We start from the raw sequence: 23,353 nt of genomic DNA, 5'->3' as shown, positions 1-23,353 counted from the left end.
TGAAAACATAGCTTACTTTAAAAGTATGTTAAGGAAAAAACCAACAGGAGTGTGTGTGTGTGTGTGTGTGTGTGTGTGTGTGTGTATGAAGGTGTTCTATTTTGTTTTGTTTGTATAAACAATTAATGCCTGATAACCAGGTAAAAGTCAGAACATCATCACAAAAAAAAAAGTACATGGAACACTATGAAGACACAGTTTTCTTTCATTTATTTATTTTTATTTTATGTGGTTGAGTGTTTTACTTGCACATATGTAAAAAGAGATTTTCTCCATCTATCTCAGTCCCACTGAACCAGTTTTCTCTCCATCCATTGGGTCCCGCAGCCACATAATGTAATAACCACTCTGAGACTTAATATCAATTACAATTGTTTTGTTAATGGTGTAGACTTCTTACTGGCTAGCTCTCTCTTGATTATAACCCATTCTGTTAACCTGTATATCTTCATGTTGTCTTTGCTTAGCAGTGATGCCTGGGTCTCTTGACTCTCCAGCTCCTCATGGCGTCTCTTTTTCATCTTTCTTTCCCTGACTCTTTGTTTGGAATTCCTGCCTAGCTAAATTCTGCCTGCCCATTGGCCAAAACAGCTTTATTCATCAACCAGTAAGAAAAACATATATTCACAGCCTACAGAAGGACATGTCCCAACACATGTATGTATGCACATCACCTGCATACAGTGCCCTGTGGAGGTCGAAAGAGGGTATCAAATCCTCCGGAACCAGAGTTAAATAAGGCTGTGGTCTGTCATGTGAGTGCTGGGTACCAAACCCCAGGCCTCTTCAAAAACAACAATCCATGAGCACTGGCAGATTTTCAGTCCTAATTTTCTGAGGCTGAGGCATGGATCTAGAACTGCATGCTGTTTGCTTGCTTGCTTGTTTTAAAGGTCAACTTCAGACTAAGAACTTTGGGTTGAGGTAGTCTATATGACATACATGTTTCAGTGAGTTTCAGTTGACAATGTGGAGATGAAATAGTTTTATTCAGTAAATTAGTGTTAACATTGAGGCTTGAATCACAGCAGACAATAGCATGGGGAGTGTTGTTGCAAAGCAGGTGTTGGAACTTGACAGGGAACACCACACCCTTTGTAATGCTAGACTCAAAGGAAGCAGAGAGGAAATGAACTTACCCATCTACAGGCAATGTCCCTGAAAGGAGAATATTCAGATCGTGACTAATGAGCATCACCGTTATTTGACACTCCCAACTGAGACCAGTAGGCAGAGAAGGGCCTCAGATCATTCCAGAGCAATCATTACCTGTTATTCCTGGAAGACTTCTGGACACAGGGCAAAAGTGAGATCAGCCCAAGGTTCTCCAGAAATGCTTTACTGAGTGGCCATGCCTATTAGCATAATGGTGGACAATTTCATTTAGTTCCAGGCATAAAATTCTGTGGAGCAATTCCAGCCAAGTGTCACCACACAAAGGAGATTTTTTTTCCACCTCCACTCCATTCATCCTGCCAAGATTACTGCCAAATCACCACAGTGACAGGATATCAAAGAGTTGCGAAAGGCTGCCTGCTTTCAATGGAGAACAGTGGGTTTGGCTTCCTCCGGTGTCACCTAATGAGGTCCTTGGCAGTGCTTCCTCTAGACAACCTTTCTGGACATTTAAAAGCTGAAAAGTAAATAATAAAACATGGGATTTTATATTTAGATTATAATATAAAAGGGCACTCTTTGCTTTGTTACAGAACAATTAATAAACCCCAAGTCTCATTCTATGCATCTTTAATGTAGCAGACCAGCCTGGAGCTGGTAAGTCCTTGGGTGTTGAAATTTTTATCCTATATTAGAATTTCTCCTAGGTGTGAAGTAGATAACATATCAAGGAGGAATATAAGACATTCTACCCCATGCCCTAAGAAAGGAAAAGTGGAAAGACGCTCATTATTTTAGACTTTCATGTCTTTTATACCCAAGAAAATAAAAATCCTTTCTCCTAACCATGTGTAGGTGGGTCTTGTTGAAATATAGCCAAGTTAAGAAGACTCACTTCTTTATTTATTTGTTCATTAAATTTTAATTAAAAGTTTTTCATACAACATATTCTTATGTTTCCCCTCCCTTATCTCTTCCCAGATCCTCCCCAACTCTCCTACTCTACAACTCTGTGCTCTTTTTGATCTCTGTCTTTTAAAAAAATGGTAAGAAAACAAAAAGAAAGGAAGGAAGAAACTCATACAGATATATACAGAAACACAAATTCTGAAACCACATTATATAATCAAGAAGCTAATGAGACAAAAATACCCAAAAAAGACTGTGTGAGACACAAAAATACACTTGAGAGTTGTCTATATTGGCCATCTACTATTGGGCATGGGGCCTCCCCTGAAGTGTGGTTAATATGACCCATGAGACCCTACTGGAGAAAACAAACTTTTTCTTTACAAGAGGGAATGATACAGAAAAATGGAAAATACCTGGATATATTCTGGTTTGGCAATTGCCCTATAACAGTGGTTCTCAACTTTCCTAATGCTATGAACTTTAATACAGTTCCTCATGTTGTGGTGATTCCCAACCATAAAATTATTTTTGTTGCTACTTCCTAACTATGTTGCTACTGCTATAAATCATAATGTAAATATCTGTGTTTTACAATGGTCTTAGGTGACTCCCCTTAAATGGTCATTTGCCCTCCAAAGGGGTTGTGATCCACAGGCTGAGAACCATTGCCCTCTGGAACCATGGCTGAGCAGGCTTGAGTGGATGAGTCATGGTAGCTTTGAGTACTGAACAAAGCATTCTTCCTCATCAGAGAACAGGCTGCTTTACCCTCTCTTATGCTTTCCTTCAAAGTCTGTGCTACTCAACAGAAAACAGCAGAGAGGACAGAGCCAACAGGAGAAAACCAGTGACTGCAGAAGATCCAAAGTGGAAAGGCAGCAGTAAACCTAGATTTCCCATGACTAGGGCCTCGAGGCTGGAATTCTGACATGTTTTGCTATATTCACCCATAGACAATGATGATGATCCAAAAGAAGAGTGTGGGAAAGCAGAAGTGTGGTGACTGATGATGCTATGCAAGTCTTATTTCCATAGGAAAAAGTAAAGGGACATGAAATGGTGTCTGTCACCAAGAGTGGTACTTTACATCACATAGGCCATTATGTTCATATTAGGGGCTTCATAAATAAGTTGATACTTAATCCATTATTGAATCATTAGCTAATAAGGGAAACCCACAAATCTGACACTTCTGCACTTTCACAAGCTACCTGAGTTCTACTGCCCAAGGAATGCAATGTTAAAAAAAAAGGCTTATATTAACTGTGAGCTGTGGGAACACAGAACACCATAGGACTAACCCAGGAATTCCATAAAGAACTTGGCATGGTTTTATTGCATAGGAATGATTTTCCTGTTTTCTCCAGTCACCCTACCAGAATATGTGTGAACTTCCTTCTTTCCCTTATTCAAGAGAGCAGTATCTCATCTTCATCCTTCCTAGCTCTCCAACATCCAGTGGACTCTATTTTCAGTGTCCCTCTAAGATAAGAGTTCCAGCTTGTACTGGATGTCTCATTTACACAGCAATCCCATAACTTCCCTTCATCTTCCTATCACTGTCCAATACCAGGGGATGCTACCCCTGTAGAGCTTGTCAGACAGTGTTACTCTGTAATTTGATCAAAGCAGGACATCAAGACTTGCTAGGTGGAGAAAGAGATCTAGTAGGAAGCACTGATCAGTTTATCACATTCATCTCTTATTACCACTGAACAGGTCATAATTTAACTCAATCTATTGTAGGCAGAGTTTTCCCGTGCCAACAGCTTTCAAATAGCCACTCAGTGGCTTAATATTAATCACAAATGTTTGGCCAATAGCTCAGGCTTATTACTATCTAGCTCTTACATTTTTAATTAACCCATACTCCTTATTTACCCTTTGCCACATGGCAGTACCTTTAATAGCATGGCACATTCATCTCCTGCTCCTCATGCATTCGGCTGGCAACTCCTCTCACTCCCATGACTCCACCCTTCTTCTTCCAAGCATCTTATTAATCTGGTTTTCCCAACTATCCTCCTCCTGCCCAACTATAGGCCAGTCACCTCTTTATTAGTCAAAGAGAGTAATATGTATTTATAGTGTACGAAAAGATTGTTCCACAGCAACCTATAGTCATTGAAAAATATTTGCCTATAATTGGAGCAGGAAAAGATGACAAACATGAGTATAAAGGCTTGCAGCATGGCTATGAAGCCAGGTATAATGGTTAACCTTGTCAATTTAACCTTCATTTAGAATCACCGCAGAAACATGCCTCTAAGGGTGGGGGTCCCAATCTGGATACAAAGGAGAAAACAAGTGAGTTGAGCATCAGGATGCATTTCTCTGCTTTATGACTGCAGATACAATGTTGTCAGCCAACTCATCATCCAGCTGCCGTGTACCTCTGCCTGCATCCTCACAAACCACGAGTCAAAATCAATTATTCCCTCCATAAATTGCTCTCGTCAATTTTGTACAATATGAGAAAAATAACTGCGATATCAGGTTTAATTTTAAATTAAACCATGAGATTCTTGTAGGTTTTTCTTCAAGGGACACCTTCCAACTCAAGAAGGACAGCTACTAATGAGGATTGGAAGAGTCCTCAGATGTGTACAGATTAAAACAAGTTTTTTTGAGAACTATTCAGAGGATTATGCAAAGACTTAGTATATGCCTGGCACACTATAAGCATAAATAAAATAACTCTTTTACATAGCTGAAATACAAATAGAATATGTGTGATTTTGTAGCTACTCTTGACTGCCTGATATTTACTGACTAATATAATGAAATTCCATGTACATTGTACCAGATTTGTACATTTAAGGCTCCCATCCTCTTCATCCCCACGCAAAATGTATTATGACACAAATTAATGATTTCTTATTTCTAAAATTGTTCCAAATCTAAGCCATCTCAAAAAAGCCTAAAAAACTTTTTACTCTAAATTCCCTTGAGCTATTAATTGTCTGTATAAAACTGACATGATTAAACTTTTGCTTAAAGGGAAAAATGCGTCCTTAGTCATGAGACTGCATCAGAGTTCAGCCCACATCAGAAGCAGTTTTTATGAATTCCTCTATAAAATATGCATTCTCAGCGTATGAGGACTCCAAGCCAGTTTCCTTCGAACCCTGAACCCTTACAGGACTACAGACAGTGCAAGCATGAGAGGTACAGCCCTTCTCCTCTGCGCCCCCCCATTGCCCCCAAGCATGTCTCAAGTGGCAGCCTGTCTTCATGAACTCTAATGATCATTGGCACCAGTTTGCTGCTGGACAAGAGGGAGTGAAAGGCATTTTGACATTTGTGGAACCCCGTAAAGTCTGTGAAGTTTGCGTTTGAGACTGGCTTCCCGGAGTCAAGAGAAAGCTTATAAGAAGCCAGGCTTTCTGGACAATCCAGTAGCAAAGATTGCCTCAGAGATTTTCTTCTTAAACCAGTTCAAAGGGAAAAATCTCTGTGGTTAGGCAAAAATTGACAGAGGGGGGAAAAAAGGCAAAAATCGACAGAGAAAAAAACAAAAATTCCCTGATGTCAAGTACTAACTCGAGCTGTCGAAGGATGAAAGAAAGCACTGGTCACCAGTTGTGCCGTGGGAGATCATGATTGCTACCGGATTAGAGAAAATATCTGAATAATAATGACTTTTTAGAGTTGAAAATATGAAATACAATAGGTTCCCTTGTTGGAAGGGCTCCTGAGACCACAATAATTCCAAAACATATAGGATATGTTTTTCTGATGATATAGCATGACTATCATAAAGTTTAATTTATAAATGAGGCACAATGAGAAATTCACAACTTACAGAACAAATATAAGGGAAGATTATTCAAAAGTTCACACGAATGTAGTCCACATCTTAAAAACATCTTATTATACTGTACTATTTTATCATCCCCTGTAATGATGAGTGGCTTGAGCCTTTGGGACAAGATGACAAGAGGAGAATGACACAGGCAACATGCCACCGTGTTTGGCTACTGCACAATGGCTCCTTAGGCAGGAGAACTGTGATGCCAGATGATCTGGTGCCTGGGACGGCTACTATGGAAGAAACAGGCTGGTGGCATACGAACAGCAATCCGCTAGGCTGGAGGTGATGGGCAAGCTTGGCAGTGCAAATGGAATGGCATGAGATCCTTCTGTGATACTCAGAAGGCCACAAAACTAACACACAGGAACATTTTTATTTAGTGTTTTCAGAATGAATTCACTGTGAATGGCTAAAACCTCAGAAAATAAAGTCATGCATAATAGTGTACATGTGCGTGCATGGGCTTGTCATAGTGCATATGGAGGTAGATGACAACTACAGGATCTGTTGTCTCTTTCACCATCTGAGACCCTCAGATAGTAAGACTTGGTGGCAAGCTCCTTTACTAGCCCCCCAAAAATAGACATTCACTATTTTTACTTTCAAAGTTCATTAGCATTATTAAAACTTATGCAAACACTATATATTTATTATATTTAGTTATATATTTAAATCCTTGTGATTCAGTCTGCCATTAAGCTCATTATTTCTGTTCTTAACTTTAACAATTGTCACAGCTAAAAAGTTCCTGATGATACAGGAATGTGAACAGAAAGGGATTTATCTGCAAACAATGGTGCTCTTTTGAAATCTTTCTAATTATGCAAAAATTACTGAAATTAAACAAAATATCCAACCAGGGCAAAGTCTACAATAACAGAAGATGTGAATCCATTTCACGGATAATTATTGTGACCATTCAACAATTCACTAAAATTTATACTCTATGTTTTAGCCTTCCTTCACAGCTGAGAACCAAAGAGTGATAAGAAATACTGCCTCCACCCTTTTTTTTATGATTAAGCAGTGCATAAACTATTTAACCTGAGATAGTTTAGGGGAGTGTTTGTAGTGCATTCAGTGAAGTAGACAATGAATTCCCCAAACCATGTAACTAAGTACATGCAAACTTCAGTGAGAGTCAATGTTGTTCTTTTGTAAAAGTTGAATAATTAGAAAACAAGGAAAAGGCAAAAAGGCCTCGAGAGATGGAAACTGGGACTGGTGGGATGGATGGAGCACAAGCCACGGAGAGCATCTTAACCACAGTTTCTTCCAGCGGCGGAAGATCGAGAGGGGGAGAAAGAGACACAAGAGAGACAATGGGGGGTAAGAGCAGAGCAGGAGGACAGAGAGAAGAAAGGAAAGATGGCGCGGAGTTTAAAAGGGGGAGCCGAGCATGTGCACTGAGTCCCCCGAGAGTGATGCAGTGATGACACGGCCAAGCCACTGTGCATACCTCACCCTTCGTCAGGGGTGCGGGGTCAGCATAATGCGGGAGTTCCAACAGTCAACACACTGAAATCAAGACAGTACGAATTCCACACCAGCCGGGCATTGGTGGCTCACGCCTTTATCCCAGCACTCCTGAGGCAAAGGCAGGCGGATCTCTGTGAGTCCGAGGCCAGGCTGGTCTACAGAGGGAATTCCAGGACAGCCTCCAAAAACAACACAGAGAAACCCTGTCTTGATAAAAACCAAAAAAAAAAAAAAAAAAAAAAAAAAAAAGAATTCCACACCTGATAATTGGAAACTATATGATTTCTGCTCTTTCTTTGAGGTTTTTCAAATAACTTGCCTGATAGTACATTTGTGCAGAAACTAGTGTCAATTTGTACATTAAATATTAATGAAGCTGACTTCTCCTCTGTATAATAGTTGTGCTGGCTAGACTGATGACCACTTGACACAAACTATAGTCATCTGAGAGGAGGAAATCTCGATTGAGAAAATGACTCCAAAAGGTTGGGCTTCAGGCAAGCCTATAGAGCATTTCTTTTTTTGTTTGTTTGTTTTTGGGGAGGGGGTTCATTTTTGTTTCTTTTTATTTAAATTAGAAACAAGCTTACTTCACATGTCAATCCTAGCTCCCTCTCCTTTCCCTCTGTCCCTATCCCCCACTAGCCCCCCAACCCTCCCCCAATCCCCACTCCGCTCCCAGGGATGGTAAGGCCCTCCATGGGGGAATCTCCAAAGCCCATAAACCAGGGATAAATTACTATCTGAGGCCCCACAGATTGTCGAGGCTTCATCACTGGCATGCACGTTCAGGGGGTCTGAATCAGTCCCATGCTGGCCTCTCAGCTATCAGTCTGGGATCCATGAGCTGCCCTTGTTCAGGTCAGCTGTTTCTGTAGGTTTCACCAACCTGGTCTTGACCCCCTTGTCCATCACTCCTCCCTCTCTGCAACTAGGTTCCAGAAGTTTAGCTCAGTGTTTAGCTGTGGGTGTCTGCCTCTGCTTCCATCAGCTACTGGATGAAGGCTCTAGGATGGCATATAAGGTAGTCGTCATATAAGGTAAGTTAGATTGCCAGTTGGTGTCATCCTTGTAGATCTCTGGAAATCTCACTAATGCCAGATCTCTCCTCAAACCTATAATGACTCCCTCTATTATGGTACCTCTCATCCTGCTCTCCTCTATTCTTCCCCCAACTCAATCTTCCAGCTCCCCCATGTCCTCCTCTCCCCTCCCCTTCCCCCCCTGTCTTTCTCCCAGCTCCCTCTCACCTCCCCCCATGCTCCCAATCTGCTCAGGAGATCCTGTCCCATTTCCCTTCTCTGGGGTAGCATGCATATCTCTCTTAGAGTCCTCTCTGTTTCCCAGACTCACTGGCAGTGGGATTGTAGGCTGGCACTCCCTGCTTCAAGTCTAAAATGCATCTATGAGTGACTACATACCAAAACATGGTCTTTGTGTGACTTTTTGTGACTGGGTTACCTCCCTCAGGATGATTTCTTCTAGTGCCATCCATTTGCCTGCAAATTTCAAGATTCCTTTGTTTTTTGTTTTTTGTTTTTTTTAACTGAGCAGTATTCCATTGTGTAAATGTACCACATTTTCTCTATCCATTCTTCAGTTGAGTGGCATCTAGGTTGCTTCCAGGTTCTGGCTATTACAAATAATGCTGCTATGAACAAAGTGGAACAGATATCACTGTTGTATGAATGCACATCTTTTGTATATATGCCACAATTCTTCAAAGACCTTGAAAGAACAATAATCAACTTTATATGAAAAAAAGACCCAGGATAGCAAAAACATCCCTGTACAATAAAGGAACTTCTGGAAGCATCACCTTCCCTGACTTCAAGCTTTTTTATAGAGCTGTAATCCTGAAAACAGTTTGGTATTGGCACAAAAATAGACAGGTTGATCAAGGGAATCAAATTGAAAACCCTGATATTAACCCACATACCTACGAACACCTGAGTTTTGACAAAGAAGCTAAAATTATAGAATGCTTTCTTTTTTGAAAGCATATTCCACAAATGGTGCTGGCATAACTAGATGCTGGCATGTAGAAGAATGCAGATAGATCCATGTCTATCTCTATGTACAAAAGTTAAGTTCAAATGCATCAAAGACCTCAACATAAATCCAGCCACACTGAACCTCTTAGAAGAGAAAGTGGGAGGTACTCTTGAATGAATTTGTACGGGAGACTGCTTCCTGAACATAACACTGGTAGCATAGACACTAAGATCGACAATTAATAAATGGGATCTTCTGAAACTGAGAAGCTTCTGTAAGGCAAAAGACACAGTCAACAAGACAAAAAGACAGCCCACAGAATGGGAAAAGATATTCACTAACCCCACATCTGACAGAGGGCTGATCTCCAAAATTTACAAAGAACTCAAGAAGCAAGTCTCCAAAGCACCAAAGGATCCAATTAAAAAGTGGGATACAGGACTAAATAGAGAATTCTCAATAAAGGAGTCTAAAATGGCTGATAGACACTTAAGAAAGTGCTCAACTCCCTTAGCCATCCAGGAAATGCAAATCAAAACAACTCTGAGATACCATCTTACTCCTGTCAGAACGGCTAAAATCAAAAACACCAATGACAGTTTATGCTGGAGAGGATGTGGAGAAAGGGGAACACTCCTCTATTGCTGGTGAGAGTGTCAACTCATACAGCCACTTTAGAAATCAGTATGGAGATTCCTCAGGACAACGGGAATCAGTCTACCATAGGATCGAGCATTTTCTTAATTAGTGATTCATGGGAGAGAGCCCAACCCATTGTAGGTGGTTCCCAAAAAATAAGGCTAAGCAAGCCACTTGGGGTAAGCCAGTAAGCAGCATGACCTCTGCATCAGCTCCTGCCTCCAGGGTCCTGCCCTGTTTGAGTTCCTGTCCTGGCTTCCTCCAGTGATAGACTACATTGTGGAAGTATAAGCTCGATAAACCTTTTTTTTCCAACTTGCTTCTTGTTCATGGTGTTTCATCACAGCAACAGCAACCCTAACTAAGACTTTAGTATAAAACCTGAAGTTATACCATCATTTCTGCATCTTGGTAGATGTCTTGCCCACTGTCTGATGAACGCATCCTTTGAGAAGACTTCTCTGGGCTGGAGAGATTGCTCAGTGATTAAGGTTTGATTCCCAACATCCACATGGCAGCTCACAACCACCTTTAACTCAAGTCCCACAGGGGCGCAATGTTCTCTTCTGGCTTCCAGGGACACAGGCGCTCATGTGGTACACAGACACATATGCAGACAAAAAAATTATACTCTCAAGAAATAAAAATACATTAGTAAAAAAAAGAGTTCTTCCTATGGCTATCTACCTCCTCTGTCCCTACAGAGATGGTAACTATACATTCAGGCCCATTTAATAATTCTGCATGCAGGTTTACAGGCTAACAATGACTTGGTGCTTCTCATAGCATTGGGTTCCTGGATTTATTTTGCGAACAGTCCAACTGAGAAATATCCCTTATGTATTTCACAGATAGTAAGATCACATGGTTGTATCACTTCTTCATTTCATATAAAATTAATTAGAATAATTTAGAATAACTTGCTGGGAATCCAGCTGGCAGTCAAGGCATTTTCCCATAAAGAGCCAGTAGTAAATTCTTCGGTATTGTTATCTCTAGTTCCACTGAGATTGCTCACCACTGTCCTTGTGTAGAGGTACTCAAAGGTAGTAAGTAAAAAGGTTTTGTCCAAGGGCCATAGTTTGTCAAACCCTCGTCAAAACAATGGACATTTCCATTTGATTTGACTATAAGAACTTGACTCTGTGAACTTTTACTTCATACTATTTTCTTTTCTTGAAGGAAGTGAAAAAAAATAAAGGAAAGCTAAAAATGTTGTTGATACATTATCAGACATTTGCCTTTAGTCTTTCAGATGCCCTTTTTATACTTAGTTCTTAGAAATACTGACCAAATGAGTTGTCTCTTATTCCTTTAAAAATTAATCTGAGACAGTCATAGTGGTGCTTGCCTTTTAATCCCAGCAGGCAGGTGGATCTCTGAGTTCAAGGCCAGCCAGCTTTACACCATGAGTTCCGGGACAGCCAAAGCTTCACAGAAAAACTCTGTCCAAAAAAAAAAATTCTGGCATAGAGCCAAAAGATGACTTAATAATACCACTTATAAAAGAACAAAGGTCTCCTTGAACAGTGTCTAAATATCTGCTATGCATGGAAGATACTGCAGGTAGAGCTTGCTTGTTTTGTGGGTGATAGCACGTGTGTCAAATGCTATAGAAACTGATGAGTTTCTGCAGTAAAGCTGCCTGGCGAAGGTTACAACATGCTCCTGGAAACATGGGTTCACTACTACATAGACTCCAAGGCATGCTGGGGTTAATAGCTGGCATTCTGAACTTGAGTCAACAGTTAATAAAATACTGATAATTTTTAGGTGACCTGAAGCGTGATTCAGGAATCTATCACCACTTACTTCCCATGATTTTTGAGGGGCTGCTCCAATGATTACATGCATGCTGAACATATTGTAATAAATTTACTGAGTTTGAAATCCTGCTTCAAGGTGGAAGTGAAGGTTAGTGGAACTATATTAGACACTAGTAAGTCAGACCTAGGTAGATCGTATGGGCCCCCAAAACAATCTAAATAATTTTATGGTTAGTATTTATGTGTAAAGAACACTAGCACTTTATGAAAACTGGAAGCATTTAAATCTGGGGGTTGGGGGCATGAGGAGAGAAGTGGCAGTGAATATTTAAAAACAAAAATGAATCTACCTAGTAGAAGGTCAGAAATTACAAGAGTTGAAAGAATCAAAGAAAAGTAATGACTGCTGAATCATGAGGTAATCATTAAACCAATCTAGAGACAAGCAACGAGGGAGGAGCAAGGGGCTTCAATAGTGTTTGCCTATTTGTCACAAAACTGAAGCGAAGACATTTTTATTATCTGGATCATATAGGTCTTAGCCATGGCTCCCTGGCTTTCTTTGCCTGAGTAAGCCCAAGTCTAAGGCAATAAGCACTGGGAAAATACTATAACTTAGGAAAAGAAGAGACTGCCAATCTAGCTGAAGTCGGAAGCTGTGCTGTTGTGAACAGTTCATTGCCCTCCGTTGCCAAGTGCTCAACAAGTGGCCACAAATGCTTCGGGCTGTCTTTGGTCCGGGCTGATCCTGGTTCTTCAGCTCATTTGTTCCTTCTGTCATTCAATGAATTCATGTGCCAAGAACTGTCTCGGACTCCTAGACACACTAATGAACAAAATAGTTAAGGTTCTTTGCCCTCGGAAAACTTACTGTCTAGCAAATAGGCAGATAAGAAAACTAAATTACCAATTCACATATCATAAAAAAGAGGAGAAAGCTGAGCAGAGAATGGAGGTGGGTGGGGACTGAGGTGGTCTTTACTGGGGAAGTGAGATTGGCACCAAGAGTTTAAGACAAGGGCAAGTAGCTATGGGCGTTATGACCTTCTAGAAACACAGGACAGGAAGGTAAAAGTCTCTTTTTCTTTAAATACCAGTGAGAGGGCAGAAGATGGCTCAGCCCTTAAGACTGGTTGCTACTCTTGCAGAAGACCCAGTACCCAATACAGTTCCCAGAACCCACATGGCAGCTCACAACCGTCAGTAACTCCAGCTCCAAGGGATCCAATGACCTCCTCCCACCTCCACAGGGACTGCGTACATGGTGCACAGACATACATGCAGACAAAAACACCCACACCCATAAAATAAATCTTTACATAAAGAGAAAGGAAGAGAGAATAAGGAGTTAGAGAGATGACCAAGTTGGGGAAAGGCACCCACAACCAAGGCTAACAATCTGAGTTTGACTTCCAGAACCCACATGGAGAAAGAGAAAACTCATTCCCATGAGTTGTCCTGCAACCTCCACACATGTAGCATGCCCTTGAATAAATAATTGCAAAACTATAATAATAATAATAATAATAATTTTTTAAAAGAGTACCAAGAGGGCCAGTGGTAACTGGAGGAGAGTCAGTGAGGGCTCTGATAACTGCAAAGATTCCTGGGCCCTTTGCTCGAAGTTTGGAGCCTAAGCCTCTCTAGGGGTTTGAAGACAGGAGTGACAGATGTGATTTCGGCTTTAGAGGCTCATTCTCCAAGCTGTGCAGAGTAAGCTGCAGATAACAGAGCCGTTCTGGCCAGCTGTGATTCAGGAGCAGGGCTCGTGGTCTCCAGCATTCTGCTTTTCTCCTAGGATTACTCGGAGGCTTCCCAGAGAATAGCACTGAACTCAGCCTGTGCTTGATCATTGACCCTTGACTGAAAGTTCTGCTTGCTTCTGCATTTTGACCTCTGGCCACCGTGTAATCTAATTACAGGATCCTATTGTTCCTGGGTCCTCGCCAATTTGCCTTAGCTACCTCCAGAAGGGGCACAAAGTTCAACCTCTTTCATCCAACAATTTCCAGAGTCCAGCATTATATTAAGTCACTGAGGAAATAGAATTCCTTAAAAAATACTTTAAAAGAAAAACAAAAATACCCTACCTGTCATTTCTGCTATATAACTGGTTGCTACACTTTTTTTTTAATGAACAGTTGATCTTCTTAGCCTAAGAAGCCAGCATCATTATTATTGTAAGTTTCACCATTAAAAGTTGTGTGACAGTGAGGTGTCAGTCAGAAATAGAAACAGGATTCAAACCCAGAAACTAATGCTATTGTCCTTTAACAAATATTAATGCCTCAAACACGTGGCTAAGTGAAGTTCTCAGGATCTTAGTCACAGTATGCATGAGTATAGTGAGCCCTGCTGATATTAAGAGAAGTCCAGTCCTGAACTCTCTGGCAATTCAGAACAAAATTCCCATGAGCAGATGCAATGAAGCCTGGGAATGAGTCGGTTCACAAAGAGGGAAAGTGAGGAAAATTATAAACGTACATCTAGAAAACTTATTTTTGCATCATCACTTCCTTGTGAATGCATTAGTCCATCTTGGTAGCAGGGCATCCCTTCCAGAGTCTTTCTACTCTGCTGCTTTCCCACATAAAGAATCACCACTGGCCTCCAATTTTCTTTTCCTTTCTTTTTTTTTTTTAATGGAACAAGAAGGTAGGGTCAGCTGTGAGAAACATGGTGATAAACTGCTCTGTATATTTTGATATCTCCTAATTTTATGGTGTCTTCCTTGTGCTTTATTACACAGTACTCTCTTTTATAGATTCTACCCGAAAATTTATTAATTAACATAAAAATAGGACTTTTTCTTTTTGTATTTATATTTCTTCAGCTTTCGTACTATTTAATGATCTATATATTACATAGAAAATACAACAGTCATAAACAGACTTGGGGAAAAACTTTCTGACTCTTGTTTGCTTACTTTATTTTTGTTTCTCTCTCTGTGTGTGTGTGTGTGTGTGTGTGTGTGTGTGTGTGTGTGTGTGTGTGTGTATTCAGCTGCCCTGGAGGGCGAGGGGATTAGATCCCCTAGAGGAGGAGTCAGAGGCAGTTCTGAGCTACTTGGTATCTGGGAACTGAACTCGAAACCTCTGCAAGATTTCTTAACCATTGAGCTATTTGCCTCTAACCTTTAATACTATAGTCGAGACACAGCTTGAGCATATTCAATAAGGTTCGTGTTTTGAAAAACATATCCAACAATATGATGATGCTAAAGAAATGATGGCAGAACTTGGGGCATTTGGGATTGTGTCCTTGAAAGATTTATTTGGAGTTTGTGGAGTGAATTAGTAACATGAACTTACTACAAGAAACATGGCTGACCTCTGAGTCACACTATGTCTTCCTGTTTTGTCATGTGACCATTGCTTCTAAAGTGCATCATGCCAGCATGATGCCATCTCCCATGAAGCTTTACCAGGGCCAGTACCATGGCCTTGCACTCCCAAATTGTGAGCTAAATATATCTCCATTTTTTATATATAAAGGAACTAGCCTCTGGCATGTTAATATAATAATGGAAAACTGTCAAATGGCTTGGTAAATATGAAACACAAGCTGATTGCTAATTACCTGTAACAAGCATCATCAATATCCTTTTCAGGGGAAGGAGGTAGTTGCATCACTATAGTAATGAATGAGTGTTGGTTAACTGATCATCTATGATGTGCATAAGGAATGAAGTCATGGAAGATGAGTTGGAATTGCAAAGCAAAGCAGTTGTCAGGAATGACAACAAAGCAAAACAAATGTAAAAAAAGAAAGAAAACCCAGCCCCGAGATTACTTCATTAGGAGGAAGAGGAACACATGCGATGTTCTCATCTCCTGACACTAGATCAATCATTTGTCTGCACTGATAAAGTAAACTGAATCACCTACTTTTCTCTAGGCCTTCTATAAATGCCTTACAGGGGAGGGCCTTTCTCACCTGTAAAAACAGACATTTTACTTCAAGGCTTTCAGATGAAAATTAATTAGTTTTTCTTTTTTTAATGCACCAGAGATTATGGCAAGTTGGTATTTCAGTATCTTGCAAAACATGGAATTTTGGGACCAAACTTTTCCCCTCTTTGTGGCCTGTTCATGTTGACTCAGATTTGGTTGATGGTCAGAAACTAGAAAATATTTGCAAGATAAAAGGGATGCATGAAATACTAAAAATGTTTTAAAAATAAATAAATGAGAAGCCAATCTTGCAGCCTAAGATAATTGATAATTACCACCCAGTTTGAGGACAATACTATCAAAATATTAACCATAAAATGGGTCAGAAATTGTGATTTCCACTTTGCAGAAAGTACAAACTTTGTATGAGGTGCCCTCATACATATTTATAGAAGTGGGTCATAACATGATAAACTCTCAAAATTGAACTGAGGAATTAGAACCAGATCCCACATTCTCTTAAATTACTTCTCTTTCTTCTAGGAAAGTATCTATAAACACTAAACACGGGACTTGGCACCCCTGGTAAAAATGATCTGTGTTAACCTTCGTGCGGTGTGATGGCTTCTCTTACTGAGAAGTACTGAGAGTCAAAAGTCCCAAGTGGGGAGCATCATGATCCCCTCCTTCAGGAAATCCTCACACTTCAAAGGATCAAGCTGACACTGTCTTTAAAGTCAGTTGGGCATTTGTGTTAGCCGATGTATCTAATACTTCTTTCCTTTTTCTTAAGGGTATTTTTCCTAGAGTTTACCATTAAATGCAGTGTTTAGATTCTTCAGAGTTCTAGATCACTCACTGTTCATCCTAGTCCCACCCTTCTAACTAGCTTCATTCTTTGCCAGAGTCTTCATTATCATCCCCCCACGGATTCCTTCACCTATCTAACAGAGGCTTATCATCAATAAATGAAAGCCATGTCAGATTCTCATTGAACAGGTCTAGTCAATGGACCATGGACACTTAGAGTCATCTTGTCAAAGCTGAACACCTGATCTCTTGACCTAAATCTCTTGATCTCATTGTGCTCATTCTTTTACCTAAGACCAATCACCCACTCTGGAAACAGCTAAAAACAAACCAAAAACGTAAATGAATCTAAACTACTCACTTTGTAATTTTACTATGTGTAATGTGGAATTGTAGGGTTAAATTAAAGCCAGTATTATTTATATTAGTAAGTTATTATACCTCACATAGAATATTAGTGAAATACTTCAGTAATAGCTTTCCCTAGCTACTAGCTACTAGTCTCCCACTTGCCTTGTCCTTTCTCTTAACTAGAGTTATTTGCAGACTGAACACCTTGATCCTGTATTTTAGTTTCTACGTTTGGGATACTTATCAACATGCAGCTACAAAAGCAGTCAGAGCCTGGACTGTATAATACAGAAGTAGCCAAGGAGGTCAAGCTATAATCATTTGTAATCAAGGCAGAAGGAGAAAAGTGACTCCCAAAGCTGTCCCCTAGTCTTCATGTGCACACTGTGGCACATGTGTGCCCCCTCATAATAAGTTAATTAATTAAAATGAAAAAGAGTAGTTTTTAATTAAGACCAAAAGACTTAAGAACCCTAAAACTAAGCAATATCAATAAATAAATAAAATCTGAGCATCTACGTACCTCATCTCACTTCATTTCACTTGATTTGCAGTTTTATCTCCCAGAGAAAACATTCCATAAATAAAAAAGCAGGTTGGAGATTGTGTAGCAAAAGAAGTGAAAACAGCTGATCCATTTTCCACTTACTCTAATTAAACCCAACCACAGCTGCCAGCCAACTGTGGGATTGTGTGTTTCTAGCGTCAGCTCAAGTCAAGTGAAACCTTCACTCCCAGTTGACATGAGAACTCACTGGCAACACTAATGTAGTCACGATAAAGCCATTAGGCTACAGGAATAAGGCTGGTATCTGCTTTTCCCAATCTGTAAATGCCTGTGTAGCCACAGCCTGCCAGGCTGAGAACACAGAAGTAACCAGTCTTTTCTTTCCCCCTTGATCTTTTGTAACTTTCTCCAGACCAGAAACTGGAAGTGGAACAAAGGAGTCTTTCAAGTAGAAGGAAAAGAAGAAAGAAAAGAAAAAGCTAGGGCTGTGATACCCTTTCCCTGTCCAGTTCTTCTGTGAACACACTGAAAGAAACAAAAGGCAAGTTCAGCAGCCTTTCCAGTGGTCAAAAGATGTTTTAGAAATAAAAGAAGAATCCTTGAGAATGGCTTTGAGTCTGTTTGTCCTCCAAAGAGCTGTCACTGACGTTGAGTGTTAAATCTCTTCAGTGTCAGACATCCAAACCCAGAACAGACAAGGAAAGCTTGGAGGGATTGCCTTCTGAGAGGCCAGGAATAACATCCATTAAGATGCCTGAGACCCTTGACGTCACAGAAAATTAAAATTTTCGAAGAAAAAATTGCCGGCACCCTTGAGAGACGCAACTGTTTAGGCAGACACATGTCAACAACCTCCCAAATGCAGTAACCTCACAAGATGAGCAGTCAGATGCAGCAGCTCGCTTACACTGAACTTGGAGATCAGGAAACGAGTCAGTGGGGGCTTTGAAAAGATTAGAATCTATATTGGGCCAAAATCTTAACCATCTCCAAGCCAGAAGTGTGCACGAAAGATCTAAGTGCCTTCCTTCTGATCTGTGTGAGAGGCAGAGAGCATGAGTCTCCATGGCTGCTGTTTGTTCAAAGAAGTGCTTTGCCCTCACTAAATACTTCAGCCCGGTAGGCACCTTTTTAATGAACTGAAACACTATTTGTAGAAGTGCTGTTTAAATTTGCACAGTATTGTACCAAGCAGAGAGGCATGCCAGAATTTGTTCCTCATTAACTTATTGTCACTCCCTCCCATGTAGGTGTTATCCCCACTGTTAGTGAGGAAGTGTGAGACCCACTGAATATGAAAATGCAGTGCCTCGGGAAAACCAGAGTATCACACACCCAGAAGCAGTAGTGCCAAAACTAAAGCCAGTTTTCACCCAGCATTATGTCATCATATGAGCAAATTTTATTTAAATAGCATAGACAGCTGCATTTTGTAAAGAGGCAAACAGGAAATTTTAATCGGCTTTAGCTTATCTTATACCATAGCAAAAACATGAATCCAGGAATGTTCGGTTCAAGGCATTTAGTGTGTAGGAGCAATGCTGCATGGATGAGCACCATTGGGGAAGTTCATTTTTAACAACTTCAAGGATTTTAACCCAGAACCATACAGGCAGAGGCAAGAACTTCAGCTGAATCCCATCCTCCCAACACCTTGAATGGTAATAGATGGCGTTGCTTTTAATATCACTGATTTACAAGGCTCAATAAATGTGTTTGACTTCTTATTCTTGGGGCTTATTCAAAAGTAAAAGCAGAGGGACTAGTCACAATGTCTTTGTTTTTGATTAAGTTGAAAAACCAGAATGTGACAGTTGTGGCCTGGCACAGAACACCTTCCGTGAACTGTTAGCATTTTACCAAATTCATTGCTCAGCACGGGGGAAATTATAAAATTTCTGTGTACTTTAATACTAATACTAAATATCTGCAGTGATAGGTAACAAGAAACATTAAAAAGTATTAATGTGTTACCCTAGTTCAGACTAACATGTATGCCTTCTTTATCCCAGGCCTCATAAAACAATAAAAGCATAAAAAATGCTTTAAGATAGATTTGGGGAAAGATCAACAGTAAAAATGCACATAATAATCTATCTTTGCTGCCACCATGATCCTGAGAAAAATCATGACAAAAAAAGATGACAGACAGATGATGGAATTATCTTTTAAATTTTATTAGATTTATTCATTTTACATATGAGTGTTTTGTCTGCACATATTATATGTACCACATGTGTGCTTGGTGCCCAAAGAGGTCAGAGGAGGGTACTGGATACCCTGGAACTGGAGTTACAGATGCTTGTGAACCACCATGTGGGTTCTGGGAATCAATCCTGGGTCATTTGCAAGAGCAACAAGTGCTTTGAGCCACTCAGCCACCTCTCCAGCCAGATAATACCATTTTTAAAAAGTATTTGGCCAGCATGAAACAGAAAGAGGAGAGGAAGATACTTCCTTCGCTAACACAGCTAACGATAAATTGCTGCTGTAAATAAACACCTACATGACAAGCAAAAAACCAACTTAACTTACTGCTTTAAAAAAATTGCAATTAGTTTTTTAATGTCTAGTTTCTTGAGTTTTTTATGTATTTTGAAAATTAGCCCTCTGGCAGATGTGGGATTGGTGAAGATCTTTTCCCATTCTGTCGACTGCCATTTTGTCCTATTGACTATGTCCTTTGCTTATAGAAACGTTTCAGTTTCATGAGGTTCCATTTATTAATTGTTCATCTCAATGTCTGTGCTATTCAGGAAGTTGTCTACTGTGCCAATGTGTTCAAGGCTACTTCCCTCTTTCTATTCTATCAGGTTCAGTGTAACTGGATTTATGTTGAGGTTTTTGATCCACTTGGACTTGAATTTTGTGTAGATCAATATATATGGATCTATTTTCATTTGTCTTCACACCAACATCATTAAATGAGCTAATCCAATTTAAAAATAGGGTTCAGATATAAACACAGAATTCTCAACAGAAGAATCTCAAATGGCCGAGAACACTTAAAGAAATGTTCAACACCCTCTCCATCAGGGAAATTCAAATCAAAACCACTCTAAGATTACATCTTATACCTATCAGAATGGCTAAGATCAAAAACACAAGTGACAGTTCATGCTGGAGAGGATATGGAGCAAGCAGAATACTCCTCCATTGCTGGTGGGAGTGCAAACTTGTACAGCCACTTTGGGAGTAAATACAGGGGTTTCTCAGAAAACTGGGAATCAATCTACTTTAAGACACAGCTATATCACTCATGGGTACACCCAAAAGATACTCTATCATACCACAAGGACACTTGCTCAACTAGATGCCCCTCAACCAAAGAATGGATAAAGAAAATGTAGTACATTTACACAATAGAGCTGTTAAAAACATTGACATCATGAAATTTAAAGGCAAATGGATGGAACTAGAAAAAAAATCATTCTATGTGAGGTAACCCCAGACCCAGAAAGACAAACATGATTGGTGTCTAGCCCAGTTGTCATCCAAGAAGCTTTCATCCAGCAACTGATGGAAACAGATGCAGAGACTCACAGCCAAACATTAGGCAGAGCTCAGGGGATCCTGCAGAAGAGGCAAGGAGTCAGAGGGGTCAAGGACACTACAAGAAAACCCACAGAATCAACTAGCCTGGGCTCAAAGGGGCTCACAGACACTGACAACCAGAGAGCCTGCATTGGACTGCCCTAGTTACAGTTATGTAGCTTGGTGTCTTTGTGGGACTAACAGTGCGAGCAGGGGCTGACTCTGACTCTTCTTCAGGTTGTTGGGACCCTATTCCTCATATCTGGTTACCTTGGGTAGTGTTATCACAACATCGTGCAGTAGGTACTTAGTCTTACTGCAACTTGATATGCTGTGCTTGCTTCAAATATCAATCCCAGATCCTTAACCTCCCCCTCCTCCCCCGCCCCAACACCCCCAGGCCCCCACCCAAACCCCACTCGGCTCCCCGGGAGGGTGAGGCTCTCCATGGGGGATCTCCAGAATCTGTCATATCATCGGGACCCATGTGTCCAGGCTGAGTGACTTTGCTTTCTGAATCCTCAGGCAAGCGTTAATAAATCATAAGCAATATATCACTACAGTAGATTCAGATGCAGCTTCTGTGCTGGTGGGAAAACAGCAGAAGAGTCTCTGGTCTGAAAGAAGGGCAAACAGGTAAAGTCATGGCTGCTAAGTTGCTAACATATATTCTTGCTTACGCTTTAGGAATCTAACAGGAAGACACTTCAACAGGGAATCAGCCCAAAAGAGCTTTAACAGGATAGAAGGCCTTCCCCAACCATGGTTCCAAACTGCCCTCTAAGGAAACTCAGCAGCAGCATGACTTGTTCTTGTCCTCGGAGCTGCCAGCCTAAAGTTGTATTCTGTGTCCCTAACTTTTGAATAGGAGACAAAGATGACCAGAAATGCGAGAATGTCTCATTTTGAGCAGTGTTAAGCCAAGAAAATGTGAAGAAAAGAGGCTAAGATGGACAAAAGGAATATATATATATATATATATATATATATATATATATATGCATATGTATAGTCCCCAGAAAGAGGAATTTTGTGATTGGTTGGTTTGAGTTTTACTTTGGTTTGTCTTCATATTCTTGAAGTGCAACCTGTATCCACACCCGCAGCTGTGCATGCCTTCCTCCAAAGCAGAGCCTCCCCCTTCTCCTCAAGCCTTTGCCATTGTGTGAGGAGAAAAGTGATTCTGCAGCATTTAGTAGTTATGAGATCCTAGCCAGAGGGATCCAATTGCATCTTTTAAACCATTTTTTTCTCATTATATTTTCCAGGCTGGCTTTGAATTCATAATCTGTCCCCTTGTTTTTCTCAAGTTCTAGGATTACAGGCAAGAGAAAGATAATTTCCATAGATACAGATCGTAAACAGTTAATATAATCTATTAGAAAGGGTAAGATGGTAAAAAAAATAAACTCAGAGAAAAATGAACTCTAACGAAATCTGATAGCAGAAAAGAAAGATCAACAGAAATTTTGAAAGAAAATGTTTTAAAAAAATCACTAAGAAATTCCGATGTTGAGGGTCCCAGTATGAATTTAGAAGGTGACAGGACAATCTATCTATATTATAAATGTAGGAAACAACCTCACTGGAAGGTGGATGGTCACTTAACTAAGCCATACTGGAAATGAATGGAGCTTGTAAGACATGAACTGAACTTTAGTTGAACTCTAACTGATAGGGTCCTTTCCCATGAGGATATCAGTTAATGATTTTGATATGATATAACTCAGCTGGACTAGAAGAACCAAGGAAATGTCGGGGGATGGTGTGAGCTAGAATTCTCCCTATCTGACTGAGAGTTCATAGGTTAAAAAAAAGAACCAGCTAGAATAATCCATGTGATCATAGATTAGAATTGGAGATAACATTATGAACTCATCTTGAGCTAACATAGATGTTACATTTATAAATAACTCATTGCTAGATACTGGTTGATAAATTATATACCTGATTCCCTCACTCTCTGTCCACTGAGAGAACTAAGAAGCAAAAGCATTAATAGCAACAAACACAAACAGAATTCAGTTCTTGGTCTCTAATATTTCTTAATAATAGGCTCAGAAATTCATCAAGAAGGGTCTAATTGAAGAATCTAGGTAAGACTCAAAATGAGTCTTCTATATGTTATGACGCCAGACACTAAGAAGGTGCACAAGAATTACTGAAAAATCCCAAACCCATAATATTGGAGGCATGTCAAAGGAAAAAAAGAAGCCAAATGAAAGATGTCCTAAGTAATCAAAGCTGAAAGAAATCCAGGAACAAAATAAAGTCATATCTGATTAAAGACAAAGTGTAAAATAAATATGTGCCTATATGACCATAGATAATAACTGGGCAAATGACTAAGAGAGAAGACAAAGACACATCATGAAGAAGAATTTTAAATAATTTACAGAGCTCTCTGCCTTCAAAGAGGTGAAACATAACTCCCATCTAAAGTATGAAGCACATATAATGACCTTTCCCAAAAGTACACAAAGGGAGTGAAACAGAAGCATGACTATGCAGAATGTTAGAAGCTCCCTCAGTCTGC

At 40.1% G+C, this 23,353-nt stretch overlaps 1 long non-coding RNA gene across 1 annotated transcript; it reads right to left on the bottom strand.

The window, feature by feature from the left end:
* Positions 1 to 970: 970 nt before the first annotated feature.
* Positions 971 to 17,993, bottom strand: LOC121134319. The gene is made up of 2 exons (XR_005871400.1): positions 17,299 to 17,993; positions 971 to 1,633 (listed from the first exon to the last, which is right to left on the bottom strand). It is a non-coding gene; the product is annotated as an uncharacterized LOC121134319 (long non-coding RNA).
* Positions 17,994 to 23,353: the final 5,360 nt, after the last annotated feature.

The sequence above is a fragment of the Mesocricetus auratus genome, unplaced genomic scaffold (assembly GCF_017639785.1).
Source record: "Mesocricetus auratus isolate SY011 unplaced genomic scaffold, BCM_Maur_2.0 Super-Scaffold_4256, whole genome shotgun sequence".
Lineage (NCBI taxonomy): Eukaryota > Metazoa > Chordata > Mammalia > Rodentia > Cricetidae > Mesocricetus > Mesocricetus auratus.
This window is presented reverse-complemented; position numbering and strand designations above follow the sequence as displayed.